Consider the following 24,155-nt stretch of genomic DNA (forward strand, 5'->3'; position numbering starts at 1 on the left):
CCCGATCTGGGAATCATCTGATTATTGATTATTGATTTGAAATATTTAATTTAAAAGGAAGAATCTCTTTATAATATGATTATGATTGTAACGTAATATAATCCCTCTAAAATTAAATAATATCAAGTAGTAATTGGCCAATGACACAACGGGCTTGTGTCGGTCATAGCCTTCCAACATGATAGAAAAGTAGTTCTTATTTTTGAATCATTGTCGGTTCGTGCTACAGCCGAGGGCTTTGATTTTGAAATAAGAAATACTTGTCTATTACATAGAGATGTGTACATTGAATAAGAATCTAAAGGCCGGTACGTGCTACAGCCGTGGGCCTTTGGGGACTGATTCAACTGTACGGAATGTTGGGTTAGACTTGACTTAGAATATTGAGTTTGTCGTGCTACAGCCGAGACTCAATTATTCAAGAGTCTAAAGTTTGATTAGGGAATAACATGAGATGTAATTGACAAGAGTTGTCTGCCTATTGAACATTACATGGGGGTTCGTGCTACAGCCGGGGTCGTGCAATGGAATGTAGGATCCCTATTCCCACTAGCATTATGAATGCTTAATTTTTCACATAGGGGGTTGAATAAATTAGGTAAACTAGTGGGAGCCACTTATGAATAAAGACCCGATTCATATAGTGTTTTGAAATGAAATCGATTATTTGCTAAGTGTTGTTATATGTTTATCATTTACATATTTACTTTGTACGTTATGTCTTCTGCACTATCACTCAGGAGCATACTAGATGCTCACAAATTGACTGGTCCTAATTATGCTGACTGGCTTCGAAACTTGAGAATTGTTCTCAGGATTGAGAAGCTGAAATACGTGATTGACTCACCTAAGCCTACTGAACCTGCTAGTGATGCACATAATGATGAACACGTTGTGTATCGTAAGTGGATAGATGATGCAAATGTTGCTCAATGCATCATGCTAGCTTCCATGAACATTGAGCTACAGAAGCAACATGAGCATATGGATGCTCACACTATCCTCATGCATCTACAAAAGTTGTATGATGTGGCGGGGAGGACAGCTCGATATGAGATATCGAATGAGCTGTTCGGTTGTAGGATATCTGAGGGATCATCTGTGAATGACCATGTACTTAAGATGATCAATTTGATTGAACGTCTTGGACAACTTGGTTTTGCCATGGATGGGGAGCTGAGCCAAGACTAGGTCTTGCAATCGCTTCCGAGTTCGTTCTCGCAGTTTGTTGTGAACTTTCACATGAATAAGTTGGATGTCAGCCTGCCTGAACTCCACAACATGTTGAAGACTGCGGAATCGAATTTCCCCCCTAAGAAGAGTTATGTTCTTCTAATTGGTGAAGGTTCCAATCCTAAGAAAAGGAAGAGGAACCCTTCCAAGAAGAAGAAAGTAGGTGAGAAAACGCCGGTTCCACCAAAAGCTGAAGACCCCAAGAGCAAAGTTGTTTGCTTTCACTGTAACAAGGTGGGGCACTGGAAGAGTAACTGCAAGGTTTACCTTGCAGAATTGAAGAAGAAGAAGGGTAGTGAGACTACCGCTTCTGATTCAGGTATGTTCATGATAGAAGTGAATATGTCATTAAATCAAATTTCTACTTGGGTATTAGATACCGCCTGTGGTTCTCAAATCTGCAATTTGTTGCAGGGACCAAGGAGAAGTAGGACTCTTGAGGAAGAGGAGGTGATTCTACTGATGGGAAATGGAGCAAGAGTTGCTGCTGAAGATGTAGAATCATTTCATTTACATATGCCTATGGGCAAGACTATTGTTTGAAATAATTGTTATTTTGTTCCCTCGATTGTGAGGAATATTATTCCCATGTTAGACTTGGCTGGATTTTCATTTATTATTGAGAATAATGAATGTTCTATTCTTAGAGATAATATTCTTTATGGACGTGGTACTTTAAATAATGGTATGTTTATATGTGACATAATTTACTTCAGATTGAACAAACTAATAAAAGAAAAGAGATGATGAAAATCTCACTTTATAGTGGCAATGCAGTCTCCATTTAGTAGACATGGAGAGAGGACTGCAAATTTGCTAGGAATGGTACACATAGATGTATGTGGACCAATGTCTACGCAAGCCATGGGTGGATTTTCATACTTCATTACTTTCATAGATGATAGATCTAGATTCGGATATGTGTTTGATGAAACACAAGTCTGAAGCCTTTGAAAAGTTCAAAGAGTATAAGTATGAAGTGGAGAAACAACCAAACATAGTATTATAACTCTTCGATTAGATCGAGGTGGTGAATACTTGAACGGAGAGTTTCTGGATTATCTCAAAGTAAATGGTATAGTGTCCCAGTGGACTCCTCCAGATTAGTATCTGAAAGGAGAAATCAAACTTTGTTAGACATAGTTCGGTCCATGATGAGCTATGCGAATCTTCCAGTATTCTTATGGGGTTATGCATTGGAAACCTCAGCATATTTACTGAATAAGGTGATTTCCAAATCTGTTCCTCAAACTCCGTATGAGATATGGAAAGAAAGGAAACCGAGTCTTAAACACGTTAAGATTTGGGGATGTCCAGCTTATGTCAAGTAAGTTGACCCAGATAAGCTGGAATATTGATCCGTAAAATGTAGTTTTGTGGGATATCCTAAAGAGACTTTAGGGTATTACTTTTGCACCAATCATCGGGTGTTTGTCTCCAGACATGCTACCTTCTTGGAAAAGGAGTTTATCCCTGAAGGAAACAGTGGGAGCAAAATTGAACTTGATGAAGTTCAAGAAGCACAAACTACTACGGATCAAGTGGAAACACCTGTTCTGACTGAACAACCTTTTGTGGAACAGCCCATTCGTAGGTCAGGGAGAGTGTCTCACCAACCTGAGAGGTAATATGGCCTTTTCATTGAGAATGACAATGAGTTGTCAATCATTTGATGATGACGACCCTGTGACCTATAATGAGGCTATGAGTAGTGTTGACTCAGAGAAATGGCATAGTGCCATGAAATCCAGAATGGAATCTATGTATACGGTATACAAAAGATAGATTATAGCATATGGTCAGGTGGAGACCTATAAGGCCAGACTTGTGGCAAAAGAATTCAAACAAAGGCAATGGATTGACTTTGATGAAACTTTTTACCTATAGCCCTGTTAAAATCAGTTCGGATTTTGCTTGCGATTGCTGCTTACTACAACTATGAGATCTGGCATATAGCCAGATGGTTTTCTTTCCAAGAAAAATGAAAACCTAGTGTGTAAGCTGCTGCAAACCATATGTGGTTTAAAGCAGGCTTCTCGAAAGATGGAACATTCGTTTTGATGAGACAATCAAAGAGTTTGATTTTATCAAAAACGTAGATGAACCATGCATCTACAAAAGGGTTAGTGGGAGCGCGGTAACATTTCTTGTATTGTATTGAAATAGAGTTGACACACATAACAACATAGCAGACCCACTCACAAAGCTACTTTATGAAAGTCACTTTGATTGTCATAAAGACAAGATGGGTATTAGATACTAGAGTGATTGGCTTTAGTACAAGTGGGAGATTGAAAGGAATATGTCCTAAGTCCAATCATGTATTAGGATTTAGGAATAACTTTTATGTAATCTGTTTTGATTTCATTGATATTAATAAAGACTTGTTTTGTTTTTATTACGGGCTTTATCTATTTCAGTGTTTAAATAAGATATACCATAGTTTAGAGTAAAGCTTTTTATGGATTATGATGAGATCATAATAGTGAGACCTAAAAAGATGATAACTCTAAACTTAAATAGTTCCTGGTCATAGGATTACTAACTGGTAATTAATAATCCGCAAAGATCGGTACATACTATGCTTGCTTCATTATGAAGGATGTCTGTTCTCATAGACATTTGTGTGGTGACACTATAGCTAGTATGTAGGTGCTTATTATGGAATAAGTTCACTGAACATGACTCGCCCAGCTGAACAACTGATGGAGTTCACTCACGTGTCAACAGTTGTTCGCTTAGTGATAGTTGTACAAGTATCCTTAGACTTGAGGTCATCATAGTAATCTTGTGTACACTGAACTATGCTTTGGTTTAGTTCTTAGTCTCCAGGGACAATTATTAGGGCTCTTCTGGGTATAGGAATATGTACACGAAGATAGTGTATGATCAATAAAGGATCTACCCCTTCCAGTGAAGGAAGCGAATGTTCAAGGCTGATCCACTTATGCTAGTTCAGGAATCTCTGGCCAGAGTGAATGAAATTAGAAAGGAGTTTCTAATTTGCATAGAACTACGCATATTAAATGGTAAGCAAGTGATTGAATTAGATAGGCTTGACACGAGATCCATGCCTTGTATTTAATCAGAACATTGTAGGGTAGAAGGAGTTTATTGTACGGTAACTATTCACTGACAGGTTCTTGGTATTCTAAGCAGTGAATTCATATTATCCGGATAGTCGCGATATGCTGAGAAGCATCACTCACGATGTAGAATAAATGTGATTAATTAATTAATCATATTTAATAAATTAGAGAATTTATATAAATAATGATAAAATAGTTTTATTATTATTTATTTCTACTACCGGCTTAATATTGAACCTACAGGGTCACACCATAAAAAGAGAATGATTTATTGGTGGAGGAATTAATTAATAATTATTTATTTGTGAAATAAATAATTATTTGGCAAATTTAATAATTGATTAAATGAGATTTAATTGATTATAAATTAATTAAGAAAAGTTCTTAATATTATTAATTAAGGATTTAATTTTTGGAAATTAAATCAAGAGAGAGAATTATTTCTAAAGTGTTTAGAAAAAGGATTAATGATTAAAAGGTGTTTTAATTATTAATGAGAATAATAAATGGGATAATAATAATAATATTTATGGGAAAATTTCAGCTGAAAATTTTGCCTATAAATACACTATTATAGACCCTAATTTTATTCCAACCCACATCAAACCCGAAAACCCAAAAAGTTTGGAAAACCCAATTCTCTCCACCTCCTTCCTCCTCCTTAACATCATTTTCTTGGTGGATACCGGTGGAGTGCTTCACACTTGAGGAGCAACTGCTAAGGATCTCTGATCGTTGTCTCCGAATTATTTTAAAAGGTTAGATTCGATCCCTCGAATTTTTATTCATGATTTATATGCTTTTATTCGGATTTTATATGTGTAAAAGTGTTTTGCCATGCCCCCGCTGCGTTTAAAATCCAACACTAAGATCCGAGACCGGTGAAAGCTAAGGAAGCCAAGTCCACACAAGGGATCTACATCAACTTTAAAGAGATAGCGGGGAGTTATTGTCTAAGATAAGTTGTGTAGGAATTGCATTTATTTTGAGGTGGTGACCCTTGTGTTACGCACCAAGATAAATATTTGTAAAGGTGTAAATGCTTCACCGCCTACTAAAGGAGCGAGTTTATATTAAGGGAAAATCCCGAGTTCGGGAGAGGAGCTCGGGGACTGGAGTAGGGGTGAGCGGATCTATTAGAGGTTGTGCCATCGCGAACCAGGATAAAATCGCCGTGTGGTATTTTCCTTCCTTACACTTTATTTTCCGCACATATAAACTGCATAACCACTCGATAAAGTTTTAAAAAGGAATAAAATTATTTTAAAATGCCATAATAAATTTTAAATCGATAATTAAGCTATTCAACCCCCCTTCTAGCTTAATATAGCCCTCATACGGGACCTAACAATTGGTATCAGAGCGGTGCTTTTTAACGTGTTTGTTAAGTGATTTACAGATTTACAGGCACAACAAAAAGTGGTCCAAATGGCGTATATTAATCCCGTTGGTTGTGGTGAAGGATTGTCAATCTCACGACCTCCTCTGTTCGATGGCACCAACTTTGCAACATGGAAAACTAGATTTCACATTTATGCAAGATCTCAAGGAGTCAAAGTTTAGATGGCTATCGAAGACGGTGTTCGCATACCTACCAAAATTGTCGATGACATCCTCATCGAAAAGAAGGTTAGTGAATACAATCTCGAGGAAGAAGCCACAATGAATATAGCCGCTAAGGCAAAAATGGTTCTCATAAGTGCACTTGCGGAAAAAGAATACAAAAGAGTAAATAATTGCAAGTCGGCACAAGAGATGTGGAACAAATTAGTGGTAACCTAAGAAGGAACCACTGATATAAAAGATTCTCGGATGGAAACATTGATCCAAGATTATGAGGACTTTAAACTCCAAGAAGGAGAAACTATCATCGATATGGAAACAAGATTTACTCGTATAATCGATGAATTATCTCAAGTTGGAAAGAATTATACTCAAAATGAAAAGAATAGAAGAGTGCTTAAATCTCCACCTCCAAGTTGGAAAGTCAAAGTTACTACTATAAAAGAGATGCACAATCTAAATGAGTATAAGATTGATAACCTCTTCGGAAATCTTCATGCTTACGAAGAAGATAATATTCCGGAAAAGGTTGCTCCAAAAGTGGAGGACAAAAAGAAAAATATGGCACTAAAGGCCATATTAATAGATGAAGATGAAAACGACGAGGAGTTAAACGAGGAACTTCAAAATCTCAATGAGAGTGAAATTGCTTTTCTCACGAAACAACTCCGTCGTGTGCTTCAAAGTAAAGCTCAAAGATACGGAAAAGGTTTCCTAAAATCAAATAATCAACAAAGAATTTTTAACTCTAATGGAAGGCCTAATTACTCCCAAAATTATTCTTCCAACTATAAGAATAATTTTCCGTCAACAAGCTACAACAAAGGCAAAGGCAATCAAAATATGAATACCTATAGTAATGCCAATGTCTCTACTACTCATCCCGTCAACACTCCTCCAAAACCAAAAGATGCATCTCCGGAGGAAACAAAAGATGTGTGTTTTGAGTGTAAATAACCCGATCACTATAAAAGAGAATGTCCTAAACTTTCAAAGGGACGAAGTCTCGTGGCTGAAAATGGTTGGGATTTGAGTGAAGATGAAGAAACTCCAGAAGCTAGTGAAGAAGCGGTGAATCTATGCTTGATGGCTCTCGGAGAAGAAATTACATCTAGGGAAGTCTCCTCTACAAATGAAGAGGTAACATCTAACTACGTCTCAATTAAGTCATTATTGGATGATTCTAATTTATCACTTATGGACATGAATAAGCATGATTTAATTGGACTTGTGGTAGAATATAAAAGTAAATACAAAGATGTTGATCAAAGGCTTCACTTAGTATGGTCCGAGAAAATGAAAATAGAAGAAATACATCATACTCAAAATAAAGAGTATACTCGGATGATGGACTCAAGAGTCCAAGATAAAAAAGAGATTACATCTTTAAAAGATCAAAACCATCTCATCAGGGCTGAAGTAAATTAACTTCAAGAAAATATTATCAACCTTGAAACAGAGAATATATCACTAATCCTCAAAGAGGAAGAGATGGTATGTGAAAAGGTTCAATTGAATGAAAATATATGTGAACTTCACGTTAATCTATTGAACCTAAAGATTCAAATGGAATCAAGTGTTCAAAATAAAGAAAGATCTTCTACAGACAATATTGATAAAGAAAATGAGCTAATAAAGATCAACGAACTTACAATTGAAGCTCAAAAGTTGAAAGAAGAAAATCATAAGCTCATAGCTCAAGTTAAGGATCAAGAAATAATCCTTAACAACAAGATTGATGCCTTACAAAAAGATAATTAAAGTCTTGAAAATGTTCTTCAAAGATTTACAAAAGGCAATAAGATGTTGGATCAAATGGTGCATACAAAAACCTCATACAATCATGAAGGTTTAGGATATAGTAAGAATTCTCCTCCTAAAAGTAATATTCGGAGATTTGTGTCACCAACTAAGACTTCACCCGAATCACCATCGTATAAATGTTCTTATTGTAACAAGATTGGACACACTGTTCAATATTGTAAATTCAAGAATGGTGAAATTAAGGGGAAGCATGTATGGATTCGCAAGGAATCATATAAGAAAGATGATAAGGGTGTGCCTTACAAAAATATGGAATATAAAGATCAAAGGCAACAAAGGTCTCATCAACCTACTACGGTTCCAAATAGAAGCAACCAACATCATGTCAACCATAATGATTATGCACTTAAAAGACAACAATTTCTTAGATATGCATATCATCATGATAATAATAGACATAATGCTTATCATGCCCAATCTAGATTATATGGTACATCTATAAATTACCCAACTAGGAATTATGTACTTAGAAAGGTTCATGTTCCTAAGGAAAATAATAACATGCCTAGATATGCTTATAAACATTCAAATGCTCTTTATGATTTACTAACCCCAGGACCCTCAAGATAAAGGGGTACCTATAAATTTAATTAATTTATTTTGTAGGTTTGTCTTGCCGCGAAACAAGACTTATGGTACCTTGATAGTGGGTGTTCAAGACACATGACCGGTAACAAGTCACACTTGAACAACATTAAAAAGGTTACCGCGGGGAGTGTAACATTTGGAGATAATAGCAAAGGAAACATTGTCAGTATTGGGGATATCGGAAATGGAAAGGTTAGAATTTCCGACATACAACTAGTCACCGGATTAAGGTATAATATTCTCTCCATTAGTCAACTATGCGACAATGAATACAAGGTAATCTTCTACACTACTCATTGTTCAATTTTAGATAAATCCGGAAAGTTGGTCCTTACCTGCCCCAGAAATAAAAATGTTTATATATGCGATATGAGCAAGCAAGTGAGCGTATGCCTAATCACTATAAATGATGATCCATGGCTATGGCATTGAAGATTAGTGTAACGACTGGGAAATTTACGTTTATATTATATCATAATTATAATAAAATATGTGTATTACTATGTCATTTATGTGTGATTATCTGATAAACCCTAACTGTTATGTGTTACGTGTATTTCATGTCATTTCTGTATTTTTAAGGTATATTTCAGATATTTTATTATGCATTCATAGGTTTCATTTCAAACGTTTTACGACCCAAATAATGATTTTAAAGCTAGTATTTCAAATAAAATAATGGGCCTTATTTTTCATCAAATGGCTTTTACAATCGCATTATTCTGAACATCTAGATATTTTATAAATTATCTCATTTTGCGAAAATTGACTTTTCCGGGCCCCATTGGGTGTCAAAACCCCCACAAAAATCACATTTTTATTTTTATAAAATTATAGGACTTTCATTTATATTATTTCTGTGCATTTTTGCATTATTCACAATTGTTGGGAAATTTTGGCATATATATTGTATATATAAAATATTTATAAATTAAATTTTAATACTCAAAAATTATAAAATTAGGGGACTATTAATTTTAAAAAGTGTAGAATTAGGGCCTTAATTTTAATTAGGACTATTAATTTTACTACTATAAATAGCCTAATTTTTATTTAATTACTTATAATTAATCATTAAAATCTGCAAAAATACACAAAATTCTCTGAAATCGGGTCGGGAAGAACAGGTTCGGGTCGAAGAATCAAGTCGTGATTTCTCACTGATTACAGCATCAAATCGTGTGATTCAAGTACTCAAATCGAAGGTTTTGATCCGTTCTTTCTGTTTCTCGCATCAATTTCACGTTTTATTGCATCGTTTTTTATTTTCGATTCCTAGGGTTTATGTTCGAATTAGGACTTTTTGATTTTAGGGTTATTTTGATGTTTTGATGATTGATAAAGCTTTGTTGGATGATTTACAGTCGATTTATGGTATTTAATTGAACAAACGATGCCTGGATAGTGATTCACGATTTCTAGGGTTTATGTCAGATTTTCAAAACACAACTCGATGATTTCTGTGAATATTTGGTTCTTGTAATGTTAGGGCTTTGATTGTATATGTTCTTAGCTTCAATTTGCACTATAGAACGTTGAGTTTGGTTTACAGAATCAAAAGATGATATTTTGGCCGGAGTTCATATCGATTTTGACCAGAGATTGTGATTTTGAGATGTTTTTGGTATGTTGTGGCCGTGGTTAGATTGCTGTGTTGATTTGCAATGAAAAGCACTCAAAAATAGCACCAAACGGTGTTGATTTGAGACTGATCGGAGTTGGCCGGAATCCGGGAACTCACCGGATTCTGGGAAAAATCCGGTGATGTTTTTGGCAACCCGGAATCCAACCCGGTTGACCCGTTTCCAGAACCCGGGTTTGATCTGATTTTGTCAGGAATTGGGTTCTGACATGTGTTTCTGTAATTTAATTTTTATTTAATTTTTATTAATTTTAAAAATCACTTTTATTTATTTTGTAAATTGATTAATTAATTGTTTAATTAATTGATTTATATTATAAATAATTCTGAATTATTTTCTAAAAATCAGATTGAATTATTTTCTTAATTATTTATTATTTATTTATTATTTATTAATTATTTAAAAGTGATTAATAATTTTGATAATTAATCAAATAATTTTTAATAAATCATAATAAATTCATTTTAATTCCAAAAATTATAGAAAAATTATTTTTAATTCTGATTTTTCTTAAATAATGATTTAAAGATTATTTTTGAGTTTTAAAAATTAGTAATAATTATTTATAATGAGTAAGAATTGGAATTATCAGTATTTAATTGATAATAATTCAACCGTTAGTCCGATTTGCGTGAAACGAAAGCCTGTTGACTCAGAAAAATGAATTCTTTTCATTAAAAATAATATCAAAGCTTAATTTCTTTTAAAAATTAGTTGATTCTGTTACTTGTTTGATTATCAGTCGAGTTACGTGCCGAGAGGAGTCCGAAAAATTCCGAAAAAATGGGAAATGAGTCAGATAACGATCAGTTGAGCGATCAGCGAGTCGATTTTGGTTTTAAAAATTATTTTAACCATTAAAAAAATAATTATGTGCTTATGTGCTTATGTGTATTACGTGGTTAATCGAGTCTTACTTGCTTATATGTAATACTTGAGTCAGACATAAGCGCATGGGTAGATGTTAGGAACGGTTTGAAGTCGATTCAAGATGCAAATGAAGTACGACATGACTTAACCAGTCTGTTTTGCAAACAGAAGCTAAGCCAGCCAGGCAAGTTGAGTCGGTAATAGTCCAAAGTGATAGACAGAAGTGATTCAATTGCAGTGAGTCGCGCAGAAGGCAAGTTTTTCCCCTATTCTACTTTCAGAATAGTGATATTGATTCAAATGCTTATCACATTTGCATTCTCTTGATTATTGTTCTTGATCACTAATATACACTTGCTATTCCTTTGTTCATATTTCATTTCGATTCTTGATTTCTCCGTTTCTTTGGATTCTTGACTCATATTCTATTGGTGACACATGGAGATTGATATATTCTAGTGTTTGGAATATATCAAAGCATACTGATTGTTCCGGTTGCTAAGCGATGGACTGGATAATGATATTTTTGGGATTGAGTGTGTCTTAATCCCGAGGACCGGGATGACTGGTGCCTCGACGTGGGCCGTAGTGCCTGGGTACCCGACTGGATCTATATATTGAGATATGGATTTGCATTATATTCTGACTGATCAGCAGAATATAGATGCGAACTTGTGTCCAGTTTAGTTCATTTATACTCGCCAGTAATGGCCTTCTTTCTATTCTCGTGAGGTTATATCTTGGCAGATATACCTGGGATGGCGGATTCATTTAAAATTCTTTAACACTGTTTATATTTTGTGGACTTGTTGAGCAATTTTTGGCTCACCCCTTTTGTTATTATTCACCTTATTGTTTTCAGTTAAGAAGGAATATGAAACCAATCAGGACTCAAGTGGTAAAGAAGCGGGTCAAGCCTCGGGATCCTCTCATACCCAAGGTGTTGATCCCAATCTAGGAAGAAAGCTTTGAATTGCCCGAGTAGGTGGAGTGTTAATAGATAGTGTGTGTGTTTGAATAAAAGTTGAACTTAGCTTCAAATGAATTAGATAATGGTTTGTAATAAAGAGAGTTTGTGAGATTTTGAATGTTAGGTTGTAATAAAAGCAGTTAGTGGTTCTTGTTTTCATACTTCAACCTAAAAAGATCCTGGTTAGTGTTAAAAGGGGTTTAATTTCATTTCTTTATTAATTGTTAATCAGATTGTACAGGTTTGGTGATTAGCTAGTAACCCCCAGACTTATACCCCGGGTCTGGAGGGCGTTACAATTAGGACATGCTAACATGAAGTTGATAAAAAATTTATCAACTAAAGACCATGTACGATGTATACCAAAGTTAAACTATCAAAAAGATCATACTTGTGAAGCTTGCGAAATAGGGAAACAAATTCGAGCCTCTCACAAAGCAAAATTTATGGTATCTACCTCAAGACCTCTCGAGTTATTCCATGGATCTTATTGGTCCGGTTCCTATACAAAGTCTCGGAGGTTGTTCATATACGTTAGTAATCGTAGATGATTATTCATGATTTACGTGGACGGAATTTCTCAAAGCCAGAAGAGATGCTTTTGAATCCTTTTCCTCTCTACGCAAAAGGATTCAAAATCAACAAAATACGAACATAGTCTATATAAGAACCGATCATGGTAAAGAATTTGAGAATTCCAGTTTTACCAACTTTTGTTATAAACATGGCATCACACATAATTTTTCCGCTCCATATACCCCACAATCAAATGGAGTTGTTGAAAGGAAAAATAGAACACTCCAAGAAATGGCTAGCACAATGCTAAATGAATATCGTCGACCAAAATATTTTTGGGCCGAGGCCATGTCGATGGCTTTCCATAATCTTAATCGGGTTTTGCTACGACCTATAAAACAAAAGACTCCCTACGAGCTCTATTTTTGGCAAAACTCCCAAGTTAAGCTACTTTAGAGTATTCAGAAGCAAATGCTTCATATTAAATTCAAAAGAATACCTTACAAAATTTGATCCTAAGTCAGACGAAGGTATATTTCTTGGATACTCGAATAATAGTAAAGCTTACCGAGTATTTAATCTAAAGTCGCTTGTGGTGGAAGAATCAATGAATGTAGCATTTGATGAAAGTAAACCACTTGCGAAATATAAAGATCTTGTTGATCAAGAAAATATCGAGAAAGATGATATTGAAATTATTATTTGACAAATTGAAAATATGGATCTCGGGAGCCCCGCTAATAAGAATCCATTAGAAATAGACGAAAAAGAGGATGAACTACCCAAAGCCATTCCTACTATAAGAAGTCATCCACTTGAAAATGTTCTTGGAAACTTAAGGAAGGTAGTTCAAACGCGGTCACAAGTTCAAAACGTTGTGAATCATCTTAGCTTTTTATCTCAAATAGAACCTAAAACCGCTAAAGAGGCTTTATTAGATGAGGATTGGATCTCTGCAATGCAAGAGGAACTATTCCAATTTACTCGAAGTAAAGTTTGGGAACTTGTCCCAAAGCCTCATGATACCTCTATAATTGGCACCAAATGGGTATTTCGAAATAAATTAGATGAAAATGGAACGGTAGTTCGAAATAAAACGAGATTAGTCACACAAGGATATACCCAAATGGAAGGCATATACTTTGATGAAACATATGCGCCGGTAGCAAGAATAGAAGCAATAAGAATGCTACTAGCCTATGCATGTCATAAAAATTTCAAAGTATACCAAATGGATGTGAAATCTGCATTTTTAAACGGGATATTAGAAGAAGATGTATATGTCAAACAACCTCCCGGTTTTGAAGATGCAAACCATCCAGATTACGTCTATAAATTATATAAGGCCCTATATGGATTAAAACAAACTCCAAGAGCGGTATGAAAGGTTGAGCAAGTTCCTCTTAGAAAATAAATTTAGAATGGGAACGACCGATAAAACCTTATTTACGAGGCAAGAAAATGATGATATATTGCTCGTACAAATATACGTAGATGACATCATCTTTGGTTCAACAAATGATGCACTATGCAAAGAATTCTCGGAAAATATGAGTAAAGAATTCGAGATGAGTATGATGGGAGAATTAAACTTCTTTTTAGGATTGCAAATAAAGCAATCAGATGAAAGCATCCATATCTCTCAATCAAAATATTGTAAAGAGATGTTGAAAAAGTTCGAAATGGAAAATGCCAAACCCATCTCTACTCCTATGTCTACATCCGATAAATTAACGGAAGATCCAAAAGGAATTCCAGTAGACACAAAGAAATATCGAGGAATGATAGGTAGCTTGCTCTATATCACTACAAGTCATCCCGGTATTCAATATAGTGTTTGTAAGTGTGCTAGATTTCAAGTCGCACCAAAAAAATCTCACTTATCAGTAGTAAAAAGGATATTGAGATATCTTAAAGGAACCATTGATGTTGGTCTTTGGTATCCTAAAGGTATACCATTTGACTTAGTATGTTTTTCTGATTCAGACTATGTTGGGCATTTAGTTGACAGAAAAAGTACTAGTGGTATGTGTCAGTTTCTCGGTGGATGCCTAGTTTCTTGGTTTTCAAAGAAACAAAACTCCGTATCCATCTCGACTACAGAAGCTAAATATATAGCAGCTGCAAAGTGTTGTGCTCAAATATTATGGATGAAGCAAACACTTGCTGACTATAATATAAAATTTGAAGTGATCTTAATATTATGTGATAATACGAGTGCTATTGATCTTAGAAAAAATCCCGTATTACACTCAAGATCTAAACAAATAGATGTGAGACATCACTTCTTACGTGATCATGTCAATAAAGGCGACATAAAAATGACTCATATAGATACTGAGTTCAATCTCGCTGACATATTCACAAAACCATTGAATTCCAAAAGATTCACTAAACTCCGCCTGGATTTAGGAATGTTGGAATCAATAAAATAGATAGACAATGAAATCTTATCTATCTTTTGGGATATTTAAGCATATCTCATGAAAAGGATATTTTCTCGATCGAGTTATTAAGTCTCGTAAATTCAGATTTGTCAATAAAGAAATTTATTGATCGGATTTAGTGAGATCTTATATAGCTTTGATTAACCGAGAAAATAAACTGTTCAAGTAATTATATAAATTACAATTGAGATTTATAAAGGCTAAATACATATATATATAAAATTATTTGGGCTATCAAAAATATTTTCAAAATATATATATGTATATTTTTTATTCTGAGAAAATATTATATTAATTATATATGATTAGTTGGGTTTATCAAAAATCTATTTTCGAAATATATATACTAATAAATAATTTTTGGATTAAATATTATTATTTTTAAATCTAGCCCAAACAATAGTCAAGGCCCAAAGTCATTATAAGACCCAAAAATATATCAATATATATACATATATTTATAAAACCCAACCCAAAATCATTCTATTTTAGCCCATTTTTAAAAACCCAGAAAATTAAAACATTTTAATCTAGGCCATTAATCATTTGTTTGGATCAATCTAAGTCGTCCATTTCGGTTAATACAAAACTGAATACACTATTTGCACAGTGCACTCATTCCTAACCCTAGCCTCTTCTCTCATTTGTTCTCCGCCTCTTCCTTCTCTCTGTAAACCCTAGATCAAGTTCATCGTTTTCTTTCAAAAACTCAATGAATATACACATATACTATGCTTATTACTCATATCTCATCGTTTGTAACATACGATTGAGGATTAATCGTGTTTGGATTGGAAAAATGAATGATTTCGATGATAAAAATCGATGATTCTTATATGAATCCATCGAGAATCATCAAATCGAACATTCGAATCATGTTTATATATATATACTTTCATTTTGATTCGATTATAACTGATTTGATAAAACCCTAACCATTTTATTGAGATAATACGCAGGAGAAGAACAAAATCAAGTCTAAAATCAATAAGAGATGACGAAAAATGAATATATACAGAGTTTTGGAAGTTGACTCAGTTCACGACTGAGTCAACCAGGTAAGACCTGTAAGCCAGGCCATGCTACAGGCTCAGGTATGAACAGATCTAACCCTAAATATGTGTTACTGATTTAGTTTATGTGAAATTGAAGATTTGAAGCATCTGTGATTGAAAAATATTGAAATATATGTACTATTTGTAGAGACTACTTGAAAGATATGCTTATTTCTTTTCGAAATAGACTTGATTTATGAAATGTTTAAGAAAGTCGAATTCCAATATAATTAATTGATTATACGAGATCATAAATTGAGATATATATGTTAGTTAAGGAATTTCTTGAAATATGTCCCTGGATTGATATGAACAAAACTCCTTGTGTGATATAAGTGAAAAATCAAATTCAAAGATACTTGTTTAAACATATGTGGTATTAATCTGAGATATATGTTCTATATGTAAGAATATGCTTGATATATGTCACTGATTTGACTCAAGTAAACCTCCAGTTGAGAGTTACTTGGTGGAATCAAGACTAAAATTGATTATTTGTGTGTCTGTGATCAAAATTGATAAATGTATTAGAAGTGTTAGTGAATATAATCATGACCGTTTGATCAAAATTGATGTATGTAACTTGTATGTGAACTTTTGATTGAGATACAACTTCGGTTTGATCCAAAAAATTGACTCTATTTCTGTGTTATCTGGGAAAATCAAGTTGAGTGTAAGTGTTTAAACATATGTGATCATAACTTGATATAGACATGTGCTGTATGTAATTGTATTTTAGGTATGTCACTGATTTGATTAAAATAAAACTCCAGGTGTGATTTATTAGGTGAAATCAAGACTACAGTTGATTATGTGCTAGTTGTGATCAAAATTGATATATATATATGTGAATTGTTAGTAAATTCCTGTGCAAAATGTATCTTGACTTGAGTTAACTGCTATTCTGGGTATAACAGTTCTGTATAAATTGAAAACAAATGGATAATGATAAACTGTGGTTAATCTTAACACTTGTGATCTGTAAACATTGTTTTAAATGCAATTGTATCTTAATTAAGATAATCATGTTGATTTGATATAACCAAGTGCTCTGTGATTAGGTAGACATATATACATTTGATTCAATTCAGAATATGAGCTGTCTTTAGATATGAACTGATTTGGTATAAACTGATTAAGTGTGAACTTTTCTTGATATAATCTGACTCAGTGTGTAAGATGCATAGATAATACTTAATATTGTACAATCTAAAGAATCTATGTGGTCTTATTGAAACAGATCTTTTGTTCACTTAATCAAAAATAACTCAGGCTTGGTTATACTCGATAATTTGATAAAGTCATGTTAACTGATCAACTTGTTATTTAGGAATGCATAGTGATCCATGGTTGTGTTAATGTTTATGAGAATTATGTGCTTAACAATGTATCATGTATCTGGACTCATTGTATCCTATCAGTATCTACTTGAATCAATCTACAATGTGTCCTGTGCTTGTGATCTTTTGAAATCTGTGCACTTATTTGCTCTGTCAGATTTATTTGAATTCAAAATGTGATATACTTCTTGATTCATTGAACTTCTGTGTACTTCAATCTTTATCTTTACCTGTGATATATGTACTCTTGTACACTATGATTGATTATATTGTGATGATTTAATATAGAGTTAATATATGAATTCAAAGGCTTAACTTGAAACACAAGCACACACTGCCCTCACAGAAAGACCTGGCAGGGGAGTCATGAGCACCTCTGTATCTGGATCACTGCTGTGATTATGGCCACTTAGAGATCTTAGGAGAAAAACTCTAAAATGCCATGAAGAAATTGTGTTTAAATCTGACTTAGTGTTTATTCTGTGTGATTGTGTGATATTAATTGCTATCTGAATTAAATGGAATTCCACATGTAATATAAATGCATCAGTTGTGTTAAATGTGATATTATTATCATTTATTCCTTATCATTTAACATAAGCTACCTATAAATATAAATGCATTATTCTGTGTTAAAAACAAAAAGGTTATTCCATTAATTTCTTTGAAAAGGTGTTACACTTTCTGCATATTCAAGATAGCAAAATGAACATTCTTAAATGCACAATTTGTCATCTTACTAGAGTCTATGTGTTAGGGTATGCTGCACTTCACCTTTATGTCACACAGTTTCCCAAATTCTGTGCACTATGTACTTGAAACAGTTTTAAAATAGTATAATTAGGCACTTCATGTCACTATTTGCCTTTAACTGCTATAAATATATCATGTCCTAGAATAACTAAGTAAATACCTAGGATTTGGACTTATGTGACACAACATGCTTTGGCAAACTGCACTTAATGATAAACACTATTCATGAACAGTAAAAGTGACTTTGAAATGAAATTATTTTCTAAACTGATCTTGGATTTTGTGCAATGTGCATGTATATATACATGTTACTTGCTGCATTCACACACACTTAGTCAAAGCTTGTCTTCTCTACTTTACAAGTCATGAATCCAAATGCAATGCCATATTACCCTAGACCAAGACCAGCCATAACCCATCCATATCTACTTCAAGATATGGAAAAGAAATAATTTATCCACCACAAAAATTCTGCCTTCAAAATTGTAAACACTTCCCAGTCCAGAAACCCTAACCAAAGAGCCTTGTACAAGAACCCTAGAAAAGGATTTAGAAATCACACCATTCGATTCTATCAAAGCAGAAAATTCCAAATCCCAAATGCTCAAAATCCTATACCCTCTAAGCCTTTTCAAGCAAGGGTATACACTAGGAAATCAAACCTCAGAAATGAACCAAACACAAACACAAACACAAACAGTTCCAAAACCCCTCCTCCAGACCTTGCAAAGCCTTCCAACTCAAATAAATACCTAGACATTATCCAAAATGTCCAGCCTGGCATTTGTGTGAATCTGACCGGTGAAGTTGAGAAGGTAATCAGAACTGCTAAATGGGATGGGTTAGTCTTTCATTTGTATGGACAGTACTTCATACATTTGATGGGTGAATTCTATTGCAACATGAATATCATAAAGGGAGTAGATGGTGTGCTGCATTTTACTACCACTGTGAACAAGAAGGTTATTTGCATTGATAACAAGAGTCTAAACAGAGCTTTGCATTTACCTTTACACTTGTGTGAACTTGTCATGATATTTATTCCTTGTTTGTGTTTAACAAAGCTGAGTATAAGTTAATGTTGGGTGTCCTCTGTGAGTCTGATGTACCTTTAGGGTTGTGTGATGTTAACTGTGGTATTCATTTTAAGCATTTTTAAGGGGTATTTCAACACTTAGCTTTAATAATTAGGGCCAATGTGTTACCTAAGCCTAATCAAAGCAAGTATTTTAACTTTTATGATGTCAAACTCATTTACCTCCTTTATAATAACAAGATAAACTTCAGTATATCCTATGTAATCTTGTTAAACATGATAAATGCTAATCTGGTAGGATACATGCCCTATGGTCTTCTCATTACATGTTTCTTTCTAATGTGTAATGTTCACCTTCTTGAAAAATTTGGTAACTTGGGTGATTCTCATATCACCAAAGACCATATAAGACCTCAGATCTCCCTTACAACCTATGAACCTCAAGAGGTTGAACCTACTGTACTTCCTCCAGTACTTAGAGTAGAAGACATCTTCTTCTCAAATTATGAGTCTGTGAGAGTCATGATTAATGAGCTTAAAACTGAACTTAAAAAGGTTAAAACAGAAAATAAGGAGATTAAGGACAAGGTGGCTTACCTAGAAAGTGTAACTTTATCCTGTAAGAATATGATTTCCTATTTAGAGAACCTAGCTGGATCAAACCTAGGGGAACCTAGTTTGACTGACCTAGAGATTGTGAAATCATTCCAAGTTCCAGTCTCTAATGACTTAGATACGGTTCAACAATTAGAGGATATAGGCTTGGATGCTAGAGGACCCCCCATTGAACTCTTACCTGATCTGATTCATGTTTGTGATGTGGATGGAAATGTGGTTGGATGATCTGTGTTTGATGAACTTGAAGTGGTGTTTGATTCTGTGCTACTTAACTCTGCTGATCTGATGTTAACTTTTGTATCTTTAACTTTGTTTGTAATGATGGAACTAGATGTTGAACTTGTAATTCTCTGGAGTGTATGCACTCTTTTTTCTTTTTAATGCTAAGACAGGTGCAAATGTTTGTTCTCTTTAATCAGTGAACCACACTGATTGAAAAGGAAATTTTTTGGCTTCTTGTGAATATAAAATTTGCATTATGTTACATTCCCTTGCAGTACTGTATTTATGCCTTTATGAATCACTAATATGCATCTACAGGTACTATTGTCAATATACTAAATGGTTGTACTGATAAACTAAGGAAATGATTTCAGTTTGTTGATAATTGAGATAGTTAAACAGTTTGATATCCTAGAACTACAACTGCTTTGTTAAAATCTGACTAGTATACTAACCAATTGTATTTAGTCCACTAGTTCAAATAATATATATATGGATTAGCAACTGTGTATACTAATCACTTTGCAGATTAACAAGTTCATTTCTCAAAAAACTCACACAGTGCACAAACAAAATGCAAAAGAAGTGTTTTTGATATTTACACACTCACACACATCACTCAGGTATGAAAGGTACACACTGTTGGACTTATTCAAACTGTATTGTAATAATTGTTTATTTAAGTTATAACATGATAAGTTAGAATTAGTTTAGAACAATTTGAATGTAAACAGTTGGTTACTTAGAATGTAGTAGTGTTTATCCCATGTAAATTGCAAGAACGATTATGAGTTTAGATAAAAAGCACCGAAGTAGCATGTATTAGTCTTCTGGAATTGTAACAATACAAGACATAGAATGTATTAGGCTCTCACATGTGTAATAATTTCAATTGCAAGACTGTACTTTGTATTATTAAATCTGTACAATTCGACAGGGTCAAACGTACTTCTACTAAAACATCATGCATGCAACTGAACTAAAATCAAGGATAAACAGTTATATATGTTAGTTCAAGTTTAAAAGACTTGCGTAAAATAAATTTGTATTTGCAGTAAAACTCTTTTTGTGATTGCTTAAAACGAAACTATTTGTTTTATGTCATAGTATGATTTAATCAAGGTTTAAAAGGTATAAGTAAGTAAATGTTTTCTTATAAAAAGAAGTTATATCTTTAAACTGCAATTAGCATATTTTAGCAGAGTCTTAAAATCCGAAATTGTGCATGCAACAAGGCCAAATAAAACGTGCATAAATGAATTACACTTAACATGTTTCCTTATTACAAGGACTATAAAACTTTCATTGTTTACTTCAAGCTATGTATACTTAACCAAAAATTTCCCATGCTTAATCAGAAATTAGACTGCATGAATGAAACTAAAAACCAATAAGAAATTACTTGCACTTGTTCACATATTCCATGTCTTAACATGATCATATAGTTTCTAAATTGGGATTCACCTACTTTTTGTTATCTTCCAAACAAAAGGGGAAGATAATTTAAAGTGTTTTATTGTAAACTAAAGGGAAATAAAAAGGGAAAAGAGAGTACTTAAATGAATTTAGACCCCTCAATTTTTCAAATGCCTAAATTTGATAGATAATCACTATGCTTCAATATTTTTGAAATATCTAACAAAGTTTTGCAGGATTTATCCTAAGAGAGGAATCAAGCTGAGTCCCATAAACTGTATGTGCAGAAATATTTTAAAACTCATGCATACACCAAGGGGAAGCACACACTTGAAAAATTTAAATTTTATGTTTGTTTGGCAAATACCAAAAAAGGGGAAGATTGAAAGGATATCTTCGATATATTATTTATTTTGGTATTTGTACGATTAAACATAAAATTTAAGTACACTTAGATCCTCTCCATTAGGACATGATTTTAACTGATCCAGATCAAAGTCAAATAGTCAAACCAGCTAAATTATTTTCAAGACTATTTATAAAAGAGATATTCCATTATTCTAATAACATCAAAATTATATTTTATGGAATATATCTCTAAGGCAATTTAATCAAATAAGAAATATCAAGTTATGATATTTTTTAGATCACAGTTGCAACATCAATAAGGCAACAAGCTCGAATAAGGAATATATCAGAAATATTCTTTAGAGATCTCGTGCTAAATCAAAAATGTTTTACTCTTCGCTCCTAAATATATTTAAATCCTTCAAAAGAGTTTTTATTCAAAGTTTATTAATATTCATGATTGAAGTATTAATATCCATTTTTACACCCATCTGTGTGGTAGTAAAGTAATTTTCTCCAGTTTCATAAAATCAATATTTTTCAGAGAAAATTATTCAAAAATACTCAAAAATATTTCCCATCACTCAAATACATTTTATATATTAGGAAATATATTTTAAGTATCTATACAAGTCAAAACTTTGGTCAAAATTTTCATCTCTTTCATTCCAAGACCAATAGTATTTTTAGTGGAAGTAAAGACTGACAGAACCGCTTTTAATTTAAATAAATACTTCCATATACTATAATGACTTTAAATTTGGTATGGATAACTTAAATGGTATTTTATATGCATGGTAAAAATTTCGTAGCATTTCGAGAATTTTTGTCCGGGCACGAATTTCGAGGCAGTTGATCCCACAGTTGATCACGTTTGACCTAGCTACCATTGACCATTATTGACCAAACTTTGCAGGACATCATTTTATAATATTTAGGTAATTATCATATTTTTATGATATTTATTTAAGAGTTTTTGGGGTGGTCATAATTAATGGTGCTTAATCCTTAATTAAAGTAATTAAAGAATGATTAAAAGAAAAGGAAAATATATATTTAATATATATATATATATATATATATATATCATCTGAGATTTGAATGGATACTAGCTTGTGCTTCCTTCCCACTTGCAAACAAACACAACCTACTTGCCATGTCATCAATCCATGTGATACACTCCATCCACCATCCATTCCTTCTCAAATCTCAACTATTCATTCCACCCAACTTCCTCTATAAATAAACCCTCACCCCAACCCATTTTAACTAAGCTAAAGAGCCAAATACTTGCTGGGAATTTTTCAAGAAGTGTCTCTCTTCATCTCTTTCAAATTCTATACACACACTTCTTCTCAAAAACCTTCTCTCTCTTAAATATATACACATATACTTAAGGTTTTTGATATCCAAGCTTAGCTTCACCCAACCAATCTTGTTCCCACCAAGTGAGCTCATCCACCACCACTTTCCTGCCTCCCGAAGGGCTGCCCAAGTTCGTTCATAGTGCCAAAATCCGGCCGAACCTCCCGCGAATTTTTGCGGCGAACTTTTCCGACCGTTTTCCAAAAGTGGTGAGTTTTTAGCTTCTTCTTTGGTTTTCTTTATTTTGAGCTTTGTACTTAATTTTTCTACTTCATCTCAAGCTCTAATACAAGATCTCCTATAAAGAAGGTTCTCTAAGAAAAGAGAACGAAGATTCGAACTTAGAATTCGAATAAGTACTTGATCTTCAAACCGAAGCTCTAAACGAAGAAGATCTATAATATACAAGTACCTAAATCTCTAAATAACTCCTCACGAGTGAGATTTCATAAATCTCTAAATAGCTCCTCACGAGTGAGATTTCATATTTGACATCGCGAGTTGGTCAATTACTTGCACTTTATTTATCTCGACCTTGACCAACATATTTCGTGAATATAGTATAATTACGAAAGGTATCGTTTTATAATCTCGCTAACATCTCTAGTGTTCCGAGAGATTATAAATCGATCAATAGTGATCTTCGTAATTTTATGAAATATAAGAGACGGATTAAATCACACGAGTTGGCCAATTACTCGCATTTCTATTATTTGGATCTTGGCCAACGCATAGTTCGTGTATATAGTCCAATTACGAAAGATATCGTATAATCCCCTTCTAGCACCTTAGTGTTCTGTGGGGTTTTTATTCGATATATATAAACTTCGTAATCATCCGTCTAAGCTTCAAAGGTGGATTTAATCACACGAGTTGACCAATTACTTTAAATTTTATTTATCTCGATCTTGGTCAATGCATAGTTCGTGTATATAGTATCATTACGAAAGGTATCACTTATAACCCCTTCTAGCATCTTCAGTGTTCCGGGGGATTATAAGTCGATCAATAGTAAACTTCGTAATCATCCACCTAAACTTCAAAAGCACAAATTCAAAGCCAATTACTTGCACTTCTATTATTTGGACCTTGTCTAAGAATCATAGAACCTATAAAGTTGCTTGAAGTTAAAAGTATACTTTGACCACATAATCGTCAAATCATAAGTATACTAAATCCATAAGCCTAAGAGCTTAAAAGGATAGGTACAATTCCGAGATTGTAACCAAAGTATTCTTCGATCCATAAATACATAATCG

This window comes from Apium graveolens, chromosome 2 (genome assembly GCF_009905375.1).
Source record: "Apium graveolens cultivar Ventura chromosome 2, ASM990537v1, whole genome shotgun sequence".
NCBI lineage: Eukaryota > Viridiplantae > Streptophyta > Magnoliopsida > Apiales > Apiaceae > Apium > Apium graveolens.